Raw genomic sequence first — 22,655 nt, 5'->3', positions numbered from 1 at the left:
AATTCTAATGAAAAGAAATTTGAAAATGTTTAGCATTGGGTAAGAAATACTTGAGAATTACTTTTCAGATTATATTGATGTGTGAATACAGGGTCCTACTCCACTCTAACCCATCTCTAGAGTCTAGAAAAATATCCCTCACTGATCAGTTTATGCCAAAAAAGCAAACACTGATTAAAACAATCTATTTTATAATACTACTTTAATTCAATTTTTTCTAGACTGATACAATTTTGAATCCTCAGTAATTATGGCACATCCTAGAAACACTGTTGCATACGACCAAATAGAAACTTAAGAGGTTAAACCAACACAGCTTTATCTCACAATTTCAGTGGTCCAAGTCCAAGTACAGCTCAGCGTGGTCTTCTGCTCTGGGTCTCATGTGCCACAATTCAGGTGGCAAGTACACTGCATTATCATCTGCAGACATGCCTGGAGAAGAATCCATTTCCAAATCCTCTCAGTTGTTGGAAGAATCTATTCATATGTGACAATAGCATTGAAGGCCCCAGCTTCTTACCGGCTGTCTGCAGGAGTCTATCTTCAGGTCCCAGAGACCATGCGAGTTTACCGCCAAGCGGCCTTCTTCTGGGCAGTTTACAAATAGCTGTTTGCTTCTTAAACTCAGCAGGAGAATATCTTGTTCACCAATCTGCTAAGATGGATTATTACATAAGATAATGTAATCATGGGAGGGGTTTTCCTGGTGGCTTAGTAGTGAAGAATCTGCCTGCCAAGGCAGGAGATGCAACTTTGATTCCTGGGTTGGGAAGATCTCCTGGAGAAGGAAATAACAGCCCACTCCATTATTCTAGCCTGGAAAATTCCATGGACAGAGGAGCCTGGGTTCCACAGTCCATGCGATAGTAAAGAGCTGAACACGACTAAGCAAATAAACAGCAGTGACCCTCTTACATTGGAAATATTTGTTGTTTATCTACTTCCCTTTGGTTGGGAAGCCGTAGAGATCTAACTGTTTCCAGTGATTTATTTTATCTTGGAAAGTAGAACTACTTGTAGTGGTGTCATTTTGTTTTCCTAATTTCCTTTCCATCCCCCTGGTCTTCCTAACCACAGCGAATTTTTCAGTTGAGGATTGTAAGCAGGACCAAGATCATGAACCAAAGACTTTTACATTAAGGCTTGTACATTCTTTGCTAATATATTTATCATCATTTTCTAATGTCTGAATTGTGAGATTGGTTGTTGGATATAGGGGATCTTCCCCCAGTGTATAATCCCCATAAGATTAACAGTCACTTTGTCTGTTATTGACAGAGCAAGATGAGGCTTCCATTCTTCCTACCATTTTAGAGTTCCTCGTGGAATTATCAAATGTTTCACTCTAACTGTATTGCCTGTGTCACTTTCATTCCCACTGCCAGAACTGCCTGAGCAAAGATTCCTCAGTGACAGATGATTTAAGTGGTTCTCCTAGATCTATTCCAATTACTACAATATTTTGACCTTAAACTTGGTAACATGTTGTCTAAAAACTTTAATGTCAGGCATCAAGATCCAGTCCTTTAAACAAAATCTGGCAGAAGAATTCTCTGTCCTGGAACCACAATTTGTGAGTTATTTCCATTTTCCTAGAGATAAATATATCCTGCACTTCTAATGAAAATGCTTTCATTAGAATTTCTTCAGGAAAAGGGAAGTTTCTCCTTCCAATGTCGATGAGCTCTGTAGGAATTTAAAAGTATGTGGCCATTTTGAATTGGAAAATGGGAAGGACAGAGGGAGAGAGAGATTGAATAACAGATGATATGAGGAGGTGAGTTCTTAGAGTAAATTGATATACTAATATATTGTATGGTAAATTCACATAAATATTTACTACACTTAATATTACACATGTTTTTATGGGACCAAGCTTGGAGGGATTAGACTGTAGATGGGGTGAAAGGATTTGGAGGGTGTTAGATGTGTTCCATATCTTTTTTTCTTTTGTGACTAGGCCGGGTCTTAGTTGTGTCATACGGCACCTAGTTCCCTGACCAGGGATTGAACCCAGGTCCCTTGAATTGGGAGCTTGGAGTCTTAAACACTGAACCATTGGATAAGTCCCTGGGTTTCATATCTCCACCCGTTTGGGGGTTACATAGGCTTATTTGCTTATCAAGCTTCATAGATAAAACTAGTGTATTTTATTGTGTGTGTGTTTTACCTTCTCAATTTGATCAAATAAACAATGTTACATATGGTTTGTAGTTAGCGTTATTTATAGATAAATGTATACTTACAAATATGGTAAATATTTGGTAATATTTGGTATTACTGCTGCTGCTGCTAAGTCGCTTCAGTCGTGTCCGACTCTGTGCAACCCCAAAGACAGCAGCCCATCAGGCTCCCCCATCCCTGGGATTCTCCAGGCAAGAACACTAGAGTGGGTTGCCATTTCCTTCTCCAATGTGTGAAAGTGAAAAGTGAAAGTGAAGTCGCTCAGCCCTGTCCAATTCGTAGCGACCCCCATGGACTGCAGCCTACAAGGCTCCTCCGTCCATGGGATTTTCCAGGCAAAAGTACTGGAGTGGGTGCCATTGCTTTCTCCAAATATTTGGTACTATTTGACACTATATCGTGAATATAGTATGAACTTAGAAAGGGTGAGGAATGGAAAGAGGGAATATGCATTTTACAGTTATCTCTATTTTATAAAGAGATCATATATAGTTAATTTGAATGTGGGTTTATAAGTGCTTAATTTTCTATATTATTTGATCTTATAGAACATGTTTCAATTTGAATCTGTTTATTCTGAGAGTGTGTGTGTAATCAGTCATGTCTGACTCTTGTGCAACCCTATAGACTGTAGCCTGCCAGGCTCCTCTGTCGGTGGGATTTCCCAGGCAAGAATACTAGAGTGGGTTGCCATTCCCTTCCCCAGGGGATCTTCCCAACCCAGGATCCAGTCCACATCTCTGGTGTTTCCTGCATTGGCAGGCAGATTCTTTACCACTGAGCCTTCTGGTATAAATCCACATGCAGTTGTAAGAAACAATATACGTGGGTCAGAGGAAGTAGAGGGTGGAATGAACTGAGAGAGTAGCATTGGCGTATATACACTGTACACATGTGTAAAACAGATAGCTGGTGGGAAACTGCTCTATAGCACACGAAGCTCACTCAAGTGCTCTGTGGTGACCTAGATGGCTGGATGTGTGTGGGGGGAGAGGTGGAGGGAGGTTCCAGAGGAAGCGGATATGTGTATACATATAGTTGACTCACTTCGTTGTACAGTAGAAACTAACATAATATAGGAACCTGACCCAGGGATTGAACCCGGGTCTCCTGCGTTGCAGCTGGGTTCTCTACCATCTGAGCCAGCAGGGAAGCCCCAAGCAACTATACTATTTATATTTACATATATTTTTATATGTATTTACATATTTTTTTAAAAGAAACCATACAGTGAAAACTTATATATCCTTTTTCATCAATGTATGACTTACCCAGTTTATCTGAATCCTTAATGGTATTTGATGTCACTTTTTTTTTTTTTTCCTTTTTGATAGATGTATAGAGCTATCTCATTGTGGTTTTAATTTGCATGTCACAAATGGCTAATGCCATTTGAATAAATTTTTCAGTGCATGTTTTCCACTGTATATCCTCTCTGGTGAGTTGTCTCTTCCTTTCTTTATCCGATTTTCTAATTGGATTGTTTGTTTTATCTAATTAGGCTGTTTATTATCATTGAGTTTTGAGAGTACTTTATGTATTTTAAATACTATTCCATTGTTGAATATATGACTTGTAATTTTTCCTCCCACTCAGTGACTTGTCTTTTCATTCCCTTAATGGTATCTTTCACAGAACAACTGTATATAATGTTCATGAAGTTAGATAGTTCAATTCTTTCCTTTTTTATGAATCATGCTTCTTTTTGTGTCATGTCTAAGAACTCCTTAGCCCCTCAAAGATTTTCTCCTATTTTTTTTTCACAAAATTTATTTTATTTTAAATTTTATTTCATGGTCCATGTTGGGTTATTTTTGTATAAGATGAGGGTTTTTTTGTTTGTTTGTTTTTTGCCTATAAATGTCCAGTTGCTTTGTCATTATGTGTTGAAAAGGCTATCTGTCCTCCACTGAATACTTTCACACTTGTTTTGAAAATCAGGTGGACATATATTTGTGTCTATTTCTAGATTCTCTATTCTTTTCCATTGAATTATTTATCTTTTCTTCTGGCAATACCATAGAGTATTGATTACTGTAGCTACATAATAGGTCTTACAACCATGTAGATCAATTCTCCCACTTTATTCTTCTTTTTGAAAATTCTTTCAACTATTCTAGTTGCCTTGATTTTCAACATAAATTTTAGAATTATCTTGTACATAACTGTAACATGTCTTGCTTGCATTATGATGGGAATTGAATTAAACCTATATATCAACTTGAGAAGGTTTGGCAATTTTGCTATATTGATGCTTTAATCCATAAACACAGTATGGTTCTCATTTGATTTCTTTCATCAGTGTTGTATAGTTTGGGCTTACAAAGCCTATACGTATTTTGTTAGAATTATACATGTAAGTATTGCATCTTTAAAGCAATGTGAAGTGGTATTGTATTTTTAATTCCAGTGTCCATGTGTTCATTGCTAGTATACAGGAATAATATTGATTTCTGTATATTAATCTGTGTCCTTCAATTTCACTGAGCTCATTTATTTGTTCTACTTTTGGAGATTCTTTTGGAACCTCTATGTAGAAAATCATCTTATCTGTCAAGAGGGACAGTTGTATTTCTTCCTTTCTAATCTGTGTCTCCCTGTATGCATGTGTATTCTATTCTTCTTATAGTACACTAGTCATATTGGGTTAAGTCCACCTTAGTCCGGTATGAGCTCATCTTAACTTGATTACATCTATAAAGACACTATCACTGAATAATGGTGTATTCTGAGCTTCTTCACTGAAATGGATTTTATGGGATAATATTCAACCCAGTGTACCTGGGTTTTCTTTTAATCTCATGTATACCAGACTTGAAGCTGAAGTTGGAATTCAGCAAACATAGATTTAACTCCCCCACCCAAACAAATCCTGCTTATCTTACCCAAAAAAACCATGAAAGGATAAGTCCAGTAAATTAGAAAACTGAGATAATAGCTGCTTTTCTCCAACTCAAATCTTGTGACTGTGTCCAGTGATACCAGGAAAATCCAAGGAAGGAACACGAACTATTACCCTTTTTAGGTTGTAACAAGGCTCTCCAGTATTCCTACTGGAATGGTGTCAGAGAAGGCCAAGTAAGAAGCTGGAACTTTTGTCTCTACTGTTTGGTAATTAACCCTTCCCTTCACCAACACCCTGCTTCCTCTGTGTTGTTAATGGAAACCCACAGGAAGCCTGAATTTCCATTTCCAATTGACAATAAGGAGTCATCCATCTCTTTCTACTGGGATGTTATCAAAGGTGGCCTAGCTGAAAATGAAGCTTTTCACCATTGTCCAGCAGTAATAACCAGTAGTGACTTCCCTGGTGGCTCAAACAATAAAGAATCTGCCTTCAGTGCAGGAGACTCAGGCTCAAACCCTGGGTTGGGAAGATCCCCTGGAGAAGGAAATTGCAACCCACTCTAGCTTCTTACCTGGAGAATTCCATGGTAGCTTGGCAGGCTACAGTCCATGGGGTCACAAAGAGTCAGACAGGGCTGAGCAATTAAGACTTCACTTTCACTAGTAAGGAGACCACTGCTTTGTGGTATCAGTAGAGATTCAAGGTGCGGGATGCTGGGCTAGTGTTTAGCCACTTCAGTCATGTCTGACTCTGTGACCCCATGAACTGTAGTCCACCAGGCTCCTCTATCCTTGAGATTCTCCAGGCAAGAATACTGGAGTGGCTTACCATGCCTTCCTCCAGGTGATCTTCCTGACCCAGGGATCGAACTTGTGTCTTCTGTGTCTCCTGCTTTGCAGGCAGTTCTTTTCTGCTGAGCCACCAGGGAAGCCCCAGGGGATCCTGCTAACCTGTAATAAGATGTCCCCACAGATGATCTGCTGTCTTCTTTTGACCTTTCAGAATCCCCTTATATTTGTTTTATATAAAATGTACAGGGTTTTTCAGTTGTGCTTAGTAAGAGGAGTAGAAGAAAGTGAATCTACTTCACCCTACCAGCAGCACAAATCACTCCATACTCTGAGAGGCATTTTAGATAACTTTGCTGTTTAACTTCCTCAGTAAATATTAATGAAATACATAGGAAAAAAGTAAAATAAAATAAAAATACAGGCAGATCTTATGCACAAGTGGTCATACAAAGCACAGTTCCAATCCAGGTGCATAGTGCTGAGTTCAGCTCACTCGCTCAGGCATCTCTGACTCTTTGTGACCCCATGGACAGCAGCACAACAGGCTTCCCTGTCCGTCACAGACTCCCAGAGCTTGCTCAAACTCATGTCCATCAAGTCAGTGATACTGTCCAACCATCTCATCTTCTGTCAACCTCTTCTCCTCCTGCCCTCAATCTTCCCCAGCATCAGGGTCTTTTCCAAAGAGTCAGTTATTTGCATCAGGTAGCCAAAGTATTGGAGTTTCAGTTTTAGCATCAGTCCTTCCAATGAATATTCAGGGTTGATTTCCTTTAGAATTGACTGGTTGGATCTCCTTGCAGTCCAAGGATCTCTCAAGAGTCTTCTCCAACACCACAGTTCAAAAGCATCAATTCTTCGGCTCTTAGCTTTATTGTCCAACTCTCACATCTACACATGACTACTGGAAAAACCATAGCTTTGATTAAGTGGACTTTTGTCAGCAAAGTAATGTCTCTGCTGCTCAGTGCCAGCAATGGAGCTTGCTTTCTTAAACTATAGGGAGGTTCAGTTTATAAACCACACTGTGGTCTGTGCTCTCTTTTTCTCAAGCTGCTCAGGATGGAGAGATTAATCTAAGCAATTGTATCTATATTGATCCAAATTCTTGCAGGAACCCATAGAGTGTCTATCTGCTTTCTTTCAGTCTTGAGTTCCAAATTTTTGAGGTTACTTTATAAACAGCAGTGATTAAAAAAAAAAAAAAAGTATATTGACTTGGTCTGAATCTGAAGGAGTAACTACCTTTTGAGATACAGACATGCAGGTTACCCCTTATGCACTAAGTCATATTTTCTCCTTCATGATGTTAGTTTTGTCTCTAGCACAAAATCTTCCTCAATTTTTCTTAAGCATTTACTGTAGAGCTAACTAAACCAGGAATAGTTTAGTCTCAGCTTTCCAGTCACTTCATTTGCGAGGTACGTTTTTGTGATACTTAATATGGTGTATCATCTTAACTATCACAAAACCAGATTCCAGGTGCCCAGGTATCTGGTTAAGCAATTATTTCTATGTGTGTCTGTGAGGGTGTTTCTGGAAGAGATTAGTGTTTGAATTAGCAGTCGACTGAGTAAAGCAGATTGTTCCCTCCAATGTGGGTGGACATCATTTAATAATCTGTTGAGGTCCTGAATAGAACATAAAAGCAGAAGAAAAAGAATATTTTTTTTTTTTGTCTGACTTTTGCTTTGCATGAGCTGAAGCCTCAGTCTTCTCCTGGTCTCAGGCTAGGGCTTGCATCTGAACTCCTGTTTCTTAAACTTTTGGACTTGAGTGAGAACTCACACTATCAGTTCTCCTAATTCTCTTCCTATTGGTTCTTTTTTTAAAAATTTTTTTTAGAGAACTCTGACTACTACAGTTTTCATTTTTATGCCATTACCATGTGGGGTCAAGCAGGAGAGGTTAGCTTTATACAGGGTAGCTTTAAAGGAAACTATTATGGGCTGATGGAGAAGGCAATGGCATCCCACTCCAGTACTCTTGCCTGGAAAATCCCATGGACAGAGGAGCCTGGTGGGCTGCAGTCCATGGGGTCACTAAGAGTTGGACATGACTAAGTGCTTCACTTTCATGCACTGGAGGAGGAAATGGCAACCCACTCCAGTGTTCTTGCCTGGAGAATCCTAGGGATGGGGGAGCCTGGTGGGCTGCCGTCTGTGGGGTCACACAGAGTTGGACACGACTGAAGCGACTTAGCAGCAGCAGCAGCAGCATTATGGACTGAATGTTTGCTCTCCTCCTCTAAATTTGTGTGTTGAGATTTTAACCTTCGATGTGCATATAGAGATGGGCCCTTTGGGATGTAAATAAGGAAGATTGATACATGAAAGTGGTGCCCTCATAATGGGACTAGTGTCTTTATAAAAAGAGACACAGAAAGCTTTCTCTCTTTCTCCACCATGTGAGGACACAGTAAGAAGGTAGCAGGGCATGAAGACGTCCTGCACAAGAAACCAACCCTGGTGGTATCCTGCCTCCAGAACTGTGAAAAAATAAATTTCAGTTATTTAAGCTACAAAGTCTATGGCATTTTGCTTTGGCAACCAGAGCAAATTAATACAGAGAATTTTATCAATATTTTGATTTTTGGCTGTCTTCACTATTCTGATTAAAAGGCTGTAAACCATCCCACAATATAGCCTGTTTTATTTCCTTGCTTTGTCTATTACCTCTCTTGAGATCTGAATCCCTTTCTTTGATATTTGGCTGATCTTCCTAATTACCTCTGGATTTATTAATATAACTCATTTAGGCCTTTGCTTTTTTCTAGACAATGAATTCTTTCTCTGATCAATATCTTCTAATGTCCATCCTTCTTTGTCTCGTTAGTCCTGGATTTAGGAATTAAATGCCTAGATGGACCAACACATACAAAAAAAAGAAAAAAAAAAAGAAGAAGCAAATGAATTATAAGCAAAAGAATGGGTGAGTGCTGAGGGGCACAGCAAATCAGAGAAGCATATGTTCCCATTCAAAAGGTGCAGTGGACAAATATCCACATTTTCAAGAGAAACCAGAAATATGAGTTTTTAAAGGTTAGCAACTAATTAAAAAGATTTTAAAAGGTTGTGTGTGAGCCAGCAGTATTCAGACCAAACAATATAGGTATGAGAGCCAGATTTGGCTCTTTGGTTCCCAGTATAGGATCTAGTCTATAATCTCTTTACTGATTTTTCCCAGGAGTGCTAGGAGTTATTGTACAGACAGTTCTGCATGTGGCTCTTATTGACATCTCCTAGATATCTTTGGAGATCAGGCCAATTTAAGGTCTGCTTATGGTGGAATCATGTCTCACGATTTTTCCAGCTCCATCTGGCAAACAGCTCCCTCTGGTTCATAGAATCGCTGCCCAGCTGACTGCTGGCAACAGAGCAGATCTCCCCCAAAGAACAGAGCACAAGATAACTGCCCAACTCACTCTGTCTTGGGGATGAATCTGTCTAAAATTGAATAGTTCAGGATGCCACAAGCTGGTATATAGCTCTGCCGCCACTTCCGCAGTGGCAACGGAGTGCATCTGTCATGCAGAATCTGCAGACATCAATACTATTGTTATCTTAGGCACTAGGATTTTATTTTCCTCAATACTTTATTTACTTCATTGGACAATATTGAATTTTCTTCTGCCTAACTTGGGCTGTGAGACGGAATCATCAGCAGGCGCTTTAAATCGTTCTCTTGATGATTGCATCTTTCTATTTCTGGTATCGTTTTATCACTGAAATACTGCTTTGGGTTTTCAGTTCTGCTGGTCAGACCTGTGTTGCTCTGCCTGCAGAAGTTTCATTGAGTCTCTGAGGCATTTCTTGCTATTTTATTCCTTGTTTCTAATGTGTCAGGCCAGGTTGGGCAGTAGCCTGCGGGAGCTGAGCTGCAGCTTGTTTCACGGAAAGTTTCTGAACTACACTAGAAAACGGTTTGATGGAGTCAAAGAAAGAAGAAAAGTTAATTTTGAACACACTCTATAAGAAAAGTACTCAGTGACTTTGTCTTCCAATATTTTTTTGTTGTTGTTGAATCAAATTCATCATATAGTCATTATTATAATGATATCCTTAACATACTTTGTCTCTTTCCCTGTTATTGAGGAAGACAGTTTCTATACATATTTTTAGTCTCATACTGAAGGTCATTAACTCACAAAGGCCTAACTGCCTTCTTCATCAATGTTAGAACCCCTGCCATAGCTTACCTCAGCTTCCTGTATTTTGCCCATCACCAAAATTACTTACTTACTATTGTTATTGTTAGTATCAATTTTTCATTTTAAAAATATATCTATCTTTAAAGTCTCAAAGGTGATAAGGGTATGTATGTCTATCTTATTCGCTGCTGTATACCCAGAAGGACAAATAAATAAGGCATTTCTCAGCTGAATTGGTTACACTTGTATGTGTGCTTACTTTGTCGCTCAGTCGTGTCTGACTCTTCGTGGCCCTGAGGACTGTAGCCTACCAGGCTCCTCTGTCCATGGAAATTTTCAGGTAAGCACACTGGAAAAGCACACTGCCAGTTTCTCCTCCTGTTACATATTTGCTATTTAATTTCATACAGTTCATTAACATTTAGCCCTGGTTTGCCAACCACTATTTTATAACTGCAGTGAGCAAAATAGCTCACTTCACTCCCTGTGTGCCGTACTTGGTCATCTCTTTTGTTTCCATACATTGTGTTTCTTCCTTTCATATCTAAAGTGTAAGGTAGAGAATTAATTAATTTATTCATCAGTAGTTTAATATTGGTAGTTAGAAGCTTGTTTTATCTATTGTTAGTGTGTGATCCAGAAATTTTAAGTTTCTAGCAATTCAGCCCAAATTTCTCTCATCTAAGAACATAGACTTGGTAGTTTATACTTATGCATCTTTCATCTATTAAATTACTCAAACAGAAACAATTATTTATTTAATATTTAACGCTAGTTTGCTAAGACTGTTCTGAGTGAAACATGCTGAATGGTTGAAATAATAGGAACTTACTATCTCACAGTTCTGGAGGAGAGAAGATGAAAGTCAAGACAGTGGCTCTTTCTGATAGCTCTGAGGAAAAGATCTATTCCAAGCTTCTCTCCTTGGCTTGTAGACAGCTGTCTTTTCCCTTTGTCTCCTCACATTTTCCTCCCTCTATATTTATCTCTGTGTTCAAATCTCTTTTTCATAAGGACACCAGTGCTATTCGATTAGGACCTTCCCTAATAGCTTCATATTAACTTGATTACCTCTGTAAAGATCTTCTCTTCCAATAAGATCATACTGTGATGGATGGTGGTTAAGAGTCCAATGGGTGGACTTTTGGAGGACATAATTCAACCCATAACGAATCTATATCATTAGAACTAATGTTTAGATTCTAGGGAATTCATATTTTATACTCTCACTGGGGAGACCAAACTAACACTCATTGAACAGAAGTATGTGATATGAAGAATTACACATCCAAGAGCTGAAATGGTGTGGAACAGATGTTTATACTGTAGGGGTCAGAAATGAAGAACAGCCGTGTGCACTAGAGTAATCAGGAAGCATCTGAGACTAATAAAAATAAAAGCTTAGTAAAACTAAAGCTGAATAAAAACAGAGTTTGGTTAGGTATAAAAGATGGGAAAAGGAATAAAGGTAGGAGATATAGGTGAGAGCACAGAAGTACAAATGGTTAAAAATGTAGACATATTCATGTAAGAGTGAGTAGATCTGGCTCAGGTAGAGGAAGCATGTTGAGGACAAATGGAAAAGGAGGCTAAGTTAGATAAAAAATGAAGGTTAGACTAGACGAAAGTCATTGGATTTGAAATCTTGGGAGCATTTGATGAGATATGAAATAGCCATTGAAAGATTTTAAGCAGGAGATTGACAGTGAGCGTACTAGAATAAGGAAATCTTCAGGGTCTTTTATACCTCCCCATATCCATTTACTTTGTCATGTGACTTTGCAGCCCCTCCCATTAGAGTGTCGAGACTATTTTCTTTTTCCAGTGAGTCTGATGGTCTGTGACTTACTTTGACCAAATAGATGTGGCCTAATTTACACCACAGCAGTTTTGACCCTGGCCTAAAATTAATGGTTGTGTATACTTTCTCTCCCTCTGTCTCTCTCTTTCTTTATCTATGTCTCCCTCTATGTTTCCCTCTCTTTTCATCATCATTTGAAAAAATCTGTTATAATCTGCAACAGGATGAGAAACCATGTGAAGGAAGTCCACCAACAGGTAGATCATTCTTGATAGGAACCCCCAGCTGGCTATTCATTTACCTACAGTCAGCAGACGCATGAGTAAATCCAAGTAAGAACATCCCAGCCAGATGCAGGCTAGAAAGGTCTCCCATTTTTGCTCAGACTCATGAGTGATAATGAAAAGTAATATTTAAACCATTAAGTTTTGCAGTTGTTCATTAGCCAGCATTATTGTAATAGAAAACTTAGATGGCAACATTTGATTAAATAGAGAAGGATGAACTGGGCAGCAATAGTAGTATGTATTGGAGTGTTTATGTGCATAGGTAAGAAGTAGAAGTGGATGATTGTGAGAAAGAATAATTGTTAATAAATTGGCTCAAAAAAGAGCTCCAATTAAGCATGCTCATTGAGGTATATTGTAAGATAGTCATGAAAAGCATTTTCAGAAGACTGATAAAACTCATGAATTTTTAAAAAATGGTAAGATAGAATTAAGGAATTTTCTTTTTCTTTTTGCCAAGTATTATAGATAAACTTTTGCTATTTCCTTTAGATATATTTCTAGAGTGATTTTTTTTTTAATGGCTCAAATGAGAGCTTTTCTTAAGCCAGTTCTTTCATCAGTTTACAAAAATATATCTAGCCATTTTGTGGTTCCAAGAACAGTAAATTAAACCACATTCTACAAAATATGTGGCCATAGTAAAATATTTTACAAAAATAAAGTCTTTGCTTGGGATGATTGTTTTAAAATATAAACACCAAAGATACCCCACTTCCAGGGAAAGAAGGTGGCTTTTGTTACTATAAGAGCTAAGAGGTTACATAAGAAAATTTTGGTCATTTAGTTAGTAGGATTTTCACATGCTTCAGTTTCAGAGTATGTCAAGTATAAAGCAAGATTAAACATTTCTGTCCGGCCTGTTGGCTTTCTGCCAGATTTTTAATGTTTCCTCATACCTATCTTCTAACCTAAGCTAAATCCTTCCTATAAGCTGTTTTAAAGAATGTGCCATCCTAAGAGGGAAAGATCAAATAAAATAAACATAGGAAGCACAGATGCATACATAACAACAATGAAAACATAGATTCTTTTTTCTTTAATAGTCAAATGTAGCAAGAAGTGGAGAAAAATTTTTAACATTATAGCTAAATGTTCATGAATACACATGTGTCAAGGATAAAAAAAGGGCAATCTTCAGTCATTTTAAAGCATCTCTCATAAATTAGGCAATTTTATTTTATTTAGGTCTATGTTTATATGTGTGTGTGTATGTGTATACATAAAACATTGCTTCACCAAATCTCCTTATGAAAATTATGTCTTGCTCATAAAAAACTCCTCTCAGACAAAGCATCCATTAAAACAGAGAACAAATAAGTGCATGCCAGAAGGGTGAAGGTGAGGGAACTAGTGAAATAGGTGGGGGAGAATAAGAGGTGCAAACTCCCAGTTACAAAATAAATGAGTCATAGGGATGAAATGTATAGCATGGGGGGATGTAGTCAATAATTTGTAACATCTCTGAATGGTACAGATGGTAACTAAAGTTATCACTGCAATCCTTTTTAGCTGTATAGAAATATTGAATCACTGTGTTGTACACCACGAAATATCATAGTGTTGTAGGTCAATTATACTTAAAAATCAAACAAGCAAATAAAGAGGCTCATAGAAAAAGAGATCATATTTGTGGTTACCAGAAGTGGGGATGAGGAGAGAGAGGGACTGTGTTAAGATGGTCAAAAGATACAGACTTCCAGTTATAAGTAAGTACTAGGGATGTAATATACAATGCAATAAATAACATTAACACCACACCATATTATATATGAAAGTTCTATGGGAGTAAACCCTAAGAGTTATTATCACAAGGACAAATATTTTTTTCTTTTATTTTGTATCTATATGAGGTGATGGATGTTCACTAACCTTATTGTGGTAACCACTTCATGATGTCTGTTAAGTCAGATCATCACGCTGTATACCTTAAACTTCAACAATGCTATATGTCAGTTATGTCTCAATAAAACTGGAAGAAAAAATAAAAACAAAAATCATTTGATTAGGTGAAAATAGATGAGTGAAAAGGAACAGATGAAGTAGAAATGATGTCTTCTTTGTCTCTCTTTGATTCTTTAGTTCTGCTGGTTCTCCAAAGATCTACATCTATATCTTAGTTTGCATTTTATTCAACAGATGTGCTGTTTAACTATAACAATGTGGAAACATCAGGAGTCCCAATGAGTTGGAAGACAGTGAATAGAACTTTCACACAGATATGCATCACTGTGAAGGATTCTTGCTGAGAAACTTTACACAATTACAGCAGTATACAAAACTAACCTATCCCTGGGTCTGCTTTTGCATGCTTCATTTGAATTAAATTACTAGAATTAGCTTGAAGAACTTCTGTCTTTGACTTGTGGTATTTATTTTATGATTCATCATTTCTTTTTTGTTACAGATGAGAAATTTATAGGGAAATGACTAATTGCCATGCTTTTTGCTTGGCATGGTGAAAGGACTGATATATTCATAAAGCTTGTTCCCGATTGTGTGTGATGATTAACACAAAGACACACCCAGAGCAGAAGATGCATTTATTTCAAATATATGAAAAATCACCTTAAAAGTCTAGGCTTTCTGCATTTAAAATTGTTTTTTCACTTAGAAATATGTTAGGAGCAGCATCCCATATCATTAAATCTTCTAATTTTTATTTTAACAACTTTATCATTCAATCTACAAATGCACTATCCTTTGTTACTTACTCACTCATGTCTGACTCTTTGTGACTCTGTGGACTGTAGCCCACCAGATTCCTTTGTCAATTGGATTCTCCAGGCAAGAATACTGGAGTGGATTGCCATGCCCTCCTCCAAGGATCTTACCATCCCAGGGATTGAACTCAGGACTCCCAACTGCAGGCAGATTCTTTACCATCTGAGCCACCAGGGAAACCCATTGTACAACTTGCATTTTCTAAAATGAAATATTACATATTAGGTGTTCACAACGAGTACGTATTTGCAAATATTATTTCTTTTTCATGTTAGGTGCCTATGGATAAGAGAAAGCAAGAGAGAAGGGGAGGGTGTGAGTAGTAAAGTAAGCAGTAAAATAAACAACAACAAAAAAGACAATGTCATATAGGTGATAGGAAGCCACTGAACAATTTTGTATGTTGCTTTGGGGAGTATGGGTGTCCAGAAGTAGGAGATCAGACAGGAAGTTATTAAAATTTTGTGGTGAAAAATCATCACTACCCAAACTCAAGCAGTATCAACGAAGATAAAAGGTAAACAAGGTGTGAAAGATTTTCTAGAAAAGAAAACTGAGGAAAATAGAGGACTGATTTGAAAGAACAGCAAGCAATTCATGATGACTCTGAACGTCTTTGGCCCAGGTGACTGTGTATAGAGGTGTCTTTAACTGAGATTAAGAGGACAGGCAAAGGAGTAGGTTTTGAGACACTGAGCTGTCATCTCTGAGAAAATGCACTTTGAATTGGTGAATATTCCATCATTTATAATCTTGAAATGTTTTTATGGTCAGGGGACGAGTTCAACTTTACTGAATTGAAGAATGGATCAGAAAGTAGAAACAGTGTTTCTATCTATCCATAATCTGTCTAACAATCTATCTACAAAAAGTTTGACTTTGATGAGCAGACAATAGAGGATATTTAGTATAATAATTGTTTATCAGTTAATTTTTCTTTCTATAAATGTATATCCTCTGTGGTTGATAATGTAGATGAACTTTTATTTATATAGGAGACAGCCATTTACCCATAATATAATCATGTATTATTTAAGCAATCACAGATTATTTTCATAAGTAATCCTACAATAATATGTATGATACAAAGCCAGTTGATAAGATTGTGTCAGATGTCTTTTTTTTCTTTTTTACTGAAACCTGTTGGCTTTTCAGATTTTAGTAGACACAGGTTTCTTTTCTATTATTTTATGATATATGTTCTTAAAGGCTATGCAATTATAACTTATTTGTATGTGTATCCAGTGAAAGACTCTGGAATATTTTAAATATTGTAAAATATAGTCATTTATTCTCTCAAATTGTTTTATATGTGTGTCTTCCTATTAAATCATGGAAGTGTAACTATTGTAATCCAAATCTGTATTATCACTCACTTAAATATTCACGATCATTCAATAAACTTTCACTTAATAGTTCTTATTATCTGGCTCATCTTACAGATCCATCCAGCATAGAATGCTTACTAGGTAGATACTGTAAAAACTGCCCAAAATAGTAATTCTAAATACAACTTTCATTGTGACTGTCTAACTCAAGAACCAACATTCATTTAAAATTATTTACTGCATATTATCCAACATACTCTTTCATGATTTCAAGCTATCACAAAAGTGAAGTTACTCAGTCGTGTCCGACTCTTTGTGACCCCATGGACTGTAACCTACCAGGCTTCTCCATCCATGGGATTTTCCAGGCCAGTGTACTGGAGTGGGTTGCCATTTCCTTCTCCAGGGGATCTTCCCGTCCCAGGGATCGAACCCAGGTCTCCTGCATTGTAGGCATACACTTTACCCTCTGAGCAAGCTATCACAACCAAACCTTAAACACAGGCCTTGGCCTCACCCCAGGCCACACTGTCTCATCACTGGGACTTATCAGACTCCTCCTCTTTGTCAGGCGCTACACCAACCTGTGCCTCTGCAATTCTTCCTGGGTTTCCTCCTTAAAATGGTCTTCTTTCTCACCTCGACACATACCCATCCAAGCCCACAGATATTTGCAGACCTGTCATCTTCATGAAACACTCACAAACCAGTATTAATTGCTCTTTCAGTTCTCCAAAAATCTATATAGTCTGAAACTTGATAATGATAGCTTATGGTAAATGGTGTCGGATTCGTGATCTCCAAAGAAGATTTAGCTTTGGTACCAGGGACAAGGTTTGATCACTAAAGAGCTTCTGTGTAACAGAGTTTTATTAAAGTGAAACAGGACAGAGAAACCTTCTGACACAGACATCAGAAGGGGGACAGAAAGTGCCCCCCACACTAGTCTTAGCAAGGGAGCTAATTTTTTTAATTGATTTTTACGATAAATCAAAAGAATGTCTCAAGGTTGTAAAGATCTTAATAGACCCACTCCCACAATTTACATTTTAAGATGACAGGATTAGAACTAACAATAGAAAGATCTTACCAGACCCACTCCCATAATATACATTTTAGTGAGTGAAGTCCCTCAGTCGTGTCCGACTCTTGGCGTCCCCATGGACTGTAGCCTACCAGGCTCCTCCGTCCATGGGATTTTCCAGGCAAGAATACTGGAGTGGGTTGCCATTTCCTTCTCCAGGGAACCTTCCTGACCCAGGGATTGAACCCAGGTCTCCCTCACTGTAGGCAGATGTTTTACTGTTTAAGCCACAGCTGGTAAAGAATCTACCTGCAATGTTGGGAGGCCTGGGTTTGATCCCTGTGTTGAGAAGATCCCCTGGAGAAGGGAACAGCTACCCACTCCAGTATTCTGGCCTGGAGAATTCCATGGACTGTATAATCCATGGGGTTGCAAAGAGTTGGACATGACTGAGCAACTTTCACTCACTTGATGAATACATTTTAAGATAACAGGATTAGTCAGAAGGTTTTCAAGAAGAAGAAACTGTCCTCAAGAAGAATACATTGTTGTTATATAATCCTTACTAAGGAATGTAGGGGGAAAAAAAGTTTGTCCTTTCCTCCTCCTTGAGAATTCCAGACCCCTTTCTCCTCCTCGAGGACCCTGGACTTCTTATCAAACTGCCTTAGGAATTGACTCTCTCAATAATAAACTGTTCTTTTAAAAATGATGTTTTCCTTTCTTCTATTAATCTGGAATTAAGGCTTTAGTGAAGACACTTTATGACATAATTATTTTGTGGAGTTTTTAATTTTTTTGATAGAAAACTGTCCTTATGACAGCACGAAATGATATCCTCAGTCATTGATTAACAGATAAATAACCATCATTTTCTGTTGATGTTTTATGATTCAATGATTAAAACCACTTGCCTCCATCTTTAGAAAATATTTACTTCAAAATTCTGCCCCCACTGCAGCTGCCCTCCTTCCTCTCCTGCCTCCCTTTGAGAGAGAGAACAGGAGGGTAGAGAAAGGTGGTGGGTCCAGGGGTGGGAAAGGTCTCCCACAGAGAAGAAAGATATGCTGATGAGACTTTTATTTCACCAAAAATCTAAAATAAAAAAAATTATTTACCTAGTAATATCACTTTTCCACTTTTAGTTAATTAATAACAGAGTTTTTCTAACGTTGTTATTATCAGTTTCTCTTTTTCCATGCTTCTCTCGGGATTGATGTAAAAATCTCTGCAGCTATGTAGAAATAACTACATACTAATATTATCTAACATGTGAACTTTGTTTCTCTATAGCTAAGAAACTTTGCATATACTAAAATTGAATGTTTTTTAAATATATTTTGCCTTATAGAGCGATACCTATGATAACAATTTTACTGAGTAATTTTGTTTTCCTGAAACAGGTAAGATGCCAGTACCCATGTCATCAAGGAATTGGTTACACAGAATTTTCCACTGTGTTGATTACAGGGCTCTGAAAATCCTTTTTTAGAGGACTTGTTTAGAGTCTTGTCCTGTCAAGGTTGAGCTCAGAAATGGAGGTCTTTTCAGGTTAAAGTTTCTTCGTGCCTTAGGAATATTCATTTCCCACAGTAAGCCAAAAATATAGCAGACATTTTATTTACACCTGTTTTACTTCTTTATAAACATATAGAGGTGATTTAAAAATAAAAAGCTGTGCATTTGTGTAGCTTTGTATAAATACTATTATAGGGAGAATGCCATTATAAGGCTATTGTAAGTTCTAGATTTTATATCATGAAATACTTCTGAAATTATTTCGGTTTATATTTGTAGAAGGAAAGAATTAACAGCAGTTTGGTAACCCTTTTCTCCCTCTCTTTTGACACTGACCAATCTCCTTGTAAATATTGAGTGCTGTACTTACAAGACAGAAAATAAATGAGGAGGGAATCCCCTGGTGGTCAATTGGTTGGGACTCTGTGCTTTCACTGCAGAGAACACGGGTTCAATCCCTGGTTGGGTAACTAAGATCACATAAGCCACTCAGTGAGGCAAAAAGGAAAAATAAACAAATAAATAAGGAGATAGCACGTGTTGCCTATGAACTGATAACTGAACTTGGGATACTTTAGCAGAATATATTCTGAAAGATTTAAAATTGTGAGTAATTCTGCAATCTCTGGATCTCTGGGCTGCAGCTACATTGAAGAATTATCAGTTATATGACCACTACAAAGATATGCTCTGTATATGCTTGTCCTTCCCTGGTAGCTCGGCTGGTAAAGAATCCGTCTACAATGCGGGAGACCTGGGTTCGATCCCTGGGTTGGGAAGATCCCCTGGAGAAGGGAAAGGCTACCCACTCCAGTATTCTAGCCTGAGCCACAGAATACTCCACGATACTGAGAATAACTTATCAGAATACTGAGCTCAGAATACTGAGAATACAGCTCAGAATACTGAGCTCCAGGCCAGAATACTCCAGTATACTGGAGAATTCCATGGAGAATTCCATGAACTGTACAGTCCATGGGGTCACAAAGACTCGGACACGACTGAGTGACTTTCACTTTCACTTTCGCAAAGGAAATGGCAACCCACTCCAGTATTCTTGCCTGGAAAATCCCATGGACCGAGGAACCTGGCAGGCTACAGTCCACGGGGTATCAAAGAGTCAGACGCAACTAAGATGACGACAGAGATATGAGACTAGCAAAGTATAAAATTTAATGACCCTACAACCTTTCAAACCTATCCTTTTCAAGAACAAAACATCCTAGTAAAATGGGCCTTGATAAACTCTGTCTGATGAATTTGGGATTCTTGGATATCATACATGTTACTGCTCTCTCTCTATTTATTTATTATTTTGGTATCCTTTGTGAATCTCTGTAAGGCTTGCTTTTTTTTTTTTTTTAAGATGATTTGAAGCATCTTTTTTATGGCTCTTTTTATTTGGCTGTGCTGGATCTTTGTTGCTGCTTGTGGGACTTTAAGTTGTGGCAAGCAGGATTTTTTTTTTTTTTTTGGCATGCAAACTCTTCATTGTGGCATATGGGATCTAGTTCCCTAAGCAGGGTTCAAACCTGGGTCCCCTGCATTGCAGGCATGGAGTGTTAACCACTGGACCACCAGGAGAGTCCCACAGCTTGTATTTTACCTGAGTCTCTTTCCTGATTTGGACCTCTGTGATACAATCTGTATTTACTTTGCAACAGTCATTATTTATTTAGCTCTTAGTGTATATCAGTGTGCTAGGCCCTTAATTCACTCATTTACTTTGCTGTTATCCAGCTTGCAGAGGACTATTTACTTGAAACCAATAAAAAATAACCAATTAAAAAAAACAACATTAAGCTTCATAATCCTCTTTCACAGGCATCATCTAAGACCTTAAAGAGCTTCTAAAAATATGTCCATGTGGTTATATGATTAGTTAAGATTTGCCAAAGATTTCTTTAACCATGATCAGCTAAGTACTTTGTCATTACATACCAACTTCTTGATATTCTTTTTTGTGTTGGGCGGTGTGGAAGGAAGCTGTAAGGAGGAAATTTGATTAGGGATTCATTTACTTGGCATTTGTGGAATATGCCTATGTAGGATATAATTATGTGGCTTGCAGCTAATATTTATGTATAATTAAATTGCCAGTAATCTCAGTATAGATATGGCTTTCTGGAATAGCCCTGTTACCCACTTGTTATGATAATGAAAAAGCTACGAGGGCAGAATTTATACCATTGTATGCATGTGTATTATGGTGCCCAGAACTTGAAATCTATTGATAATGGAGGAGCAACAAGGTAGAAAACATAATCAGAGGCTGTGCTGTGGAAAATTCTCATAAATTTATGGTGTGAAGTATAGAGTGAAGGAACTATAAAAAGATTTTCCTGAATTTAAAATAATCTAAAATTAAGCAATACTCACCAATAACAGAATTCGACTCTGAAACATCTCTAAGCTATTGATAATAAAAAGCACTTTAAACCTAACTTGTTAGAGAAACATTATTTCTAAAAGAAATTTAAATTATAAGATTGTCATTTGAAGAGGCAAAAGTTGCAGCCAAAAAAATAAATAAATAAATAAATAAATAAATAAACAAGCAAACGTATGGATAAAATTGTTACAGAAGTACTTTAGAGATTTAATTAATAAAAATATCAATATTTTCCTGGATGTTCTGATACTTTTGGTGTTGGTCCATTTTTTAAATTAATAATTTGTTCTAATACCTTTACTCATTTTAGATAGTAACTTTTGTATTTTTTATTTGTAATTTTGTATTAGCTTTTTAAAGAGAATTATACCAAACTTTACGTATATTAGGCCCAGGACTTACCCATGCCTACAAGGTCAATATTACTCTCCATAATTTACACATGAATTATTCATAAGTGCTGGGTCAAGACTAGAATGTTGCATAGTATCCTTTTTCCCTTACAAAGAGATTCCTTTTGGAAGATGAAATCAATAAGGAGACACAGAAAAAATTCGATAGCATGCAGAAGACCATATCCATAGATAAAAGGTTTAGAAAAGGATAGGTGAGTTAGCTATTTATGCATTAATTCTGTTGAGTGCCACATTTGAAGCCATTTTGTTCAAATGGACAAATGATGCAACTTCCCCAATGCAGGTCAATATGAAAAATATTCCCTCATTACTATGCATTCATTAAATTGTCTGATGTATGGAATTCCTCTTGATAGACAATATTATTTTATGTATGATTTAGAGTCTATAAAGTGAAAGTTACTCAGTCATGTCCGAGTCTTTGAGACCACATGGACTATACAGTCCATGGAATTCTGCAGGCCAGAATATTGGAGTGGGTAGCCTTTCCCTTCTGCAGGGGATCTTCCCAACCCAGGGATCGAACCCAGGTCTCCCACATTGCAGGCGGATTATTTACCAGCTGACCCACAAGGAAAGCCCAAGAACACTGGAGTGGGTAGCCTATCCCTTCTCCAGGGGATCTTCCTGACCCAGGAATTGAACAGGGGTCTCCTGCATTGCAGGCAGATTCTTTACCAACTGAACTATCAGGGAAGCCTATACAATTTATATTAGAGTCTATATTTCAAGTAAAATGTCTGGAAATTCTTCTAATGCTGAAATTATGAATGTTTGAAACTTCATAAAGTTTTTAATTATAAAAATATTAAAAAATTTTAAGCATACCCTATCATTTTGTTTATAGAGTTTATTTTAGAAATGTGGAGAATTTAAACAACTGATCTCTGAAGGATAATATTCTTTGTCAGAAGTGTAAAACTATTCTAACCTGGATGGTCAAGAAACAAATTGAAAGCCTTTTCTGCAATAGAGTAATTTAAAACCTATTTAAGAAAGAGAATGACCAATCCAGGTAGACAAGACTTGAGTTTATTTATACCATTCATATCTCCCTTCTTGAAAGGACATTTACAAACTTGATTTAAAAAATAAAAGAACTTCTGAATGACAACGTTCACGATTTAATTTCAATTACAGGTATGCTCTTTTGTGATAAATTATCAGTTGAAAATGTTCCAGTGAAATC

This window comes from Dama dama, chromosome 20, assembly GCF_033118175.1.
Source record: "Dama dama isolate Ldn47 chromosome 20, ASM3311817v1, whole genome shotgun sequence".
Classification (NCBI taxonomy): domain Eukaryota; kingdom Metazoa; phylum Chordata; class Mammalia; order Artiodactyla; family Cervidae; genus Dama; species Dama dama.
Note: the sequence above shows the minus strand (reverse complement) of the source record.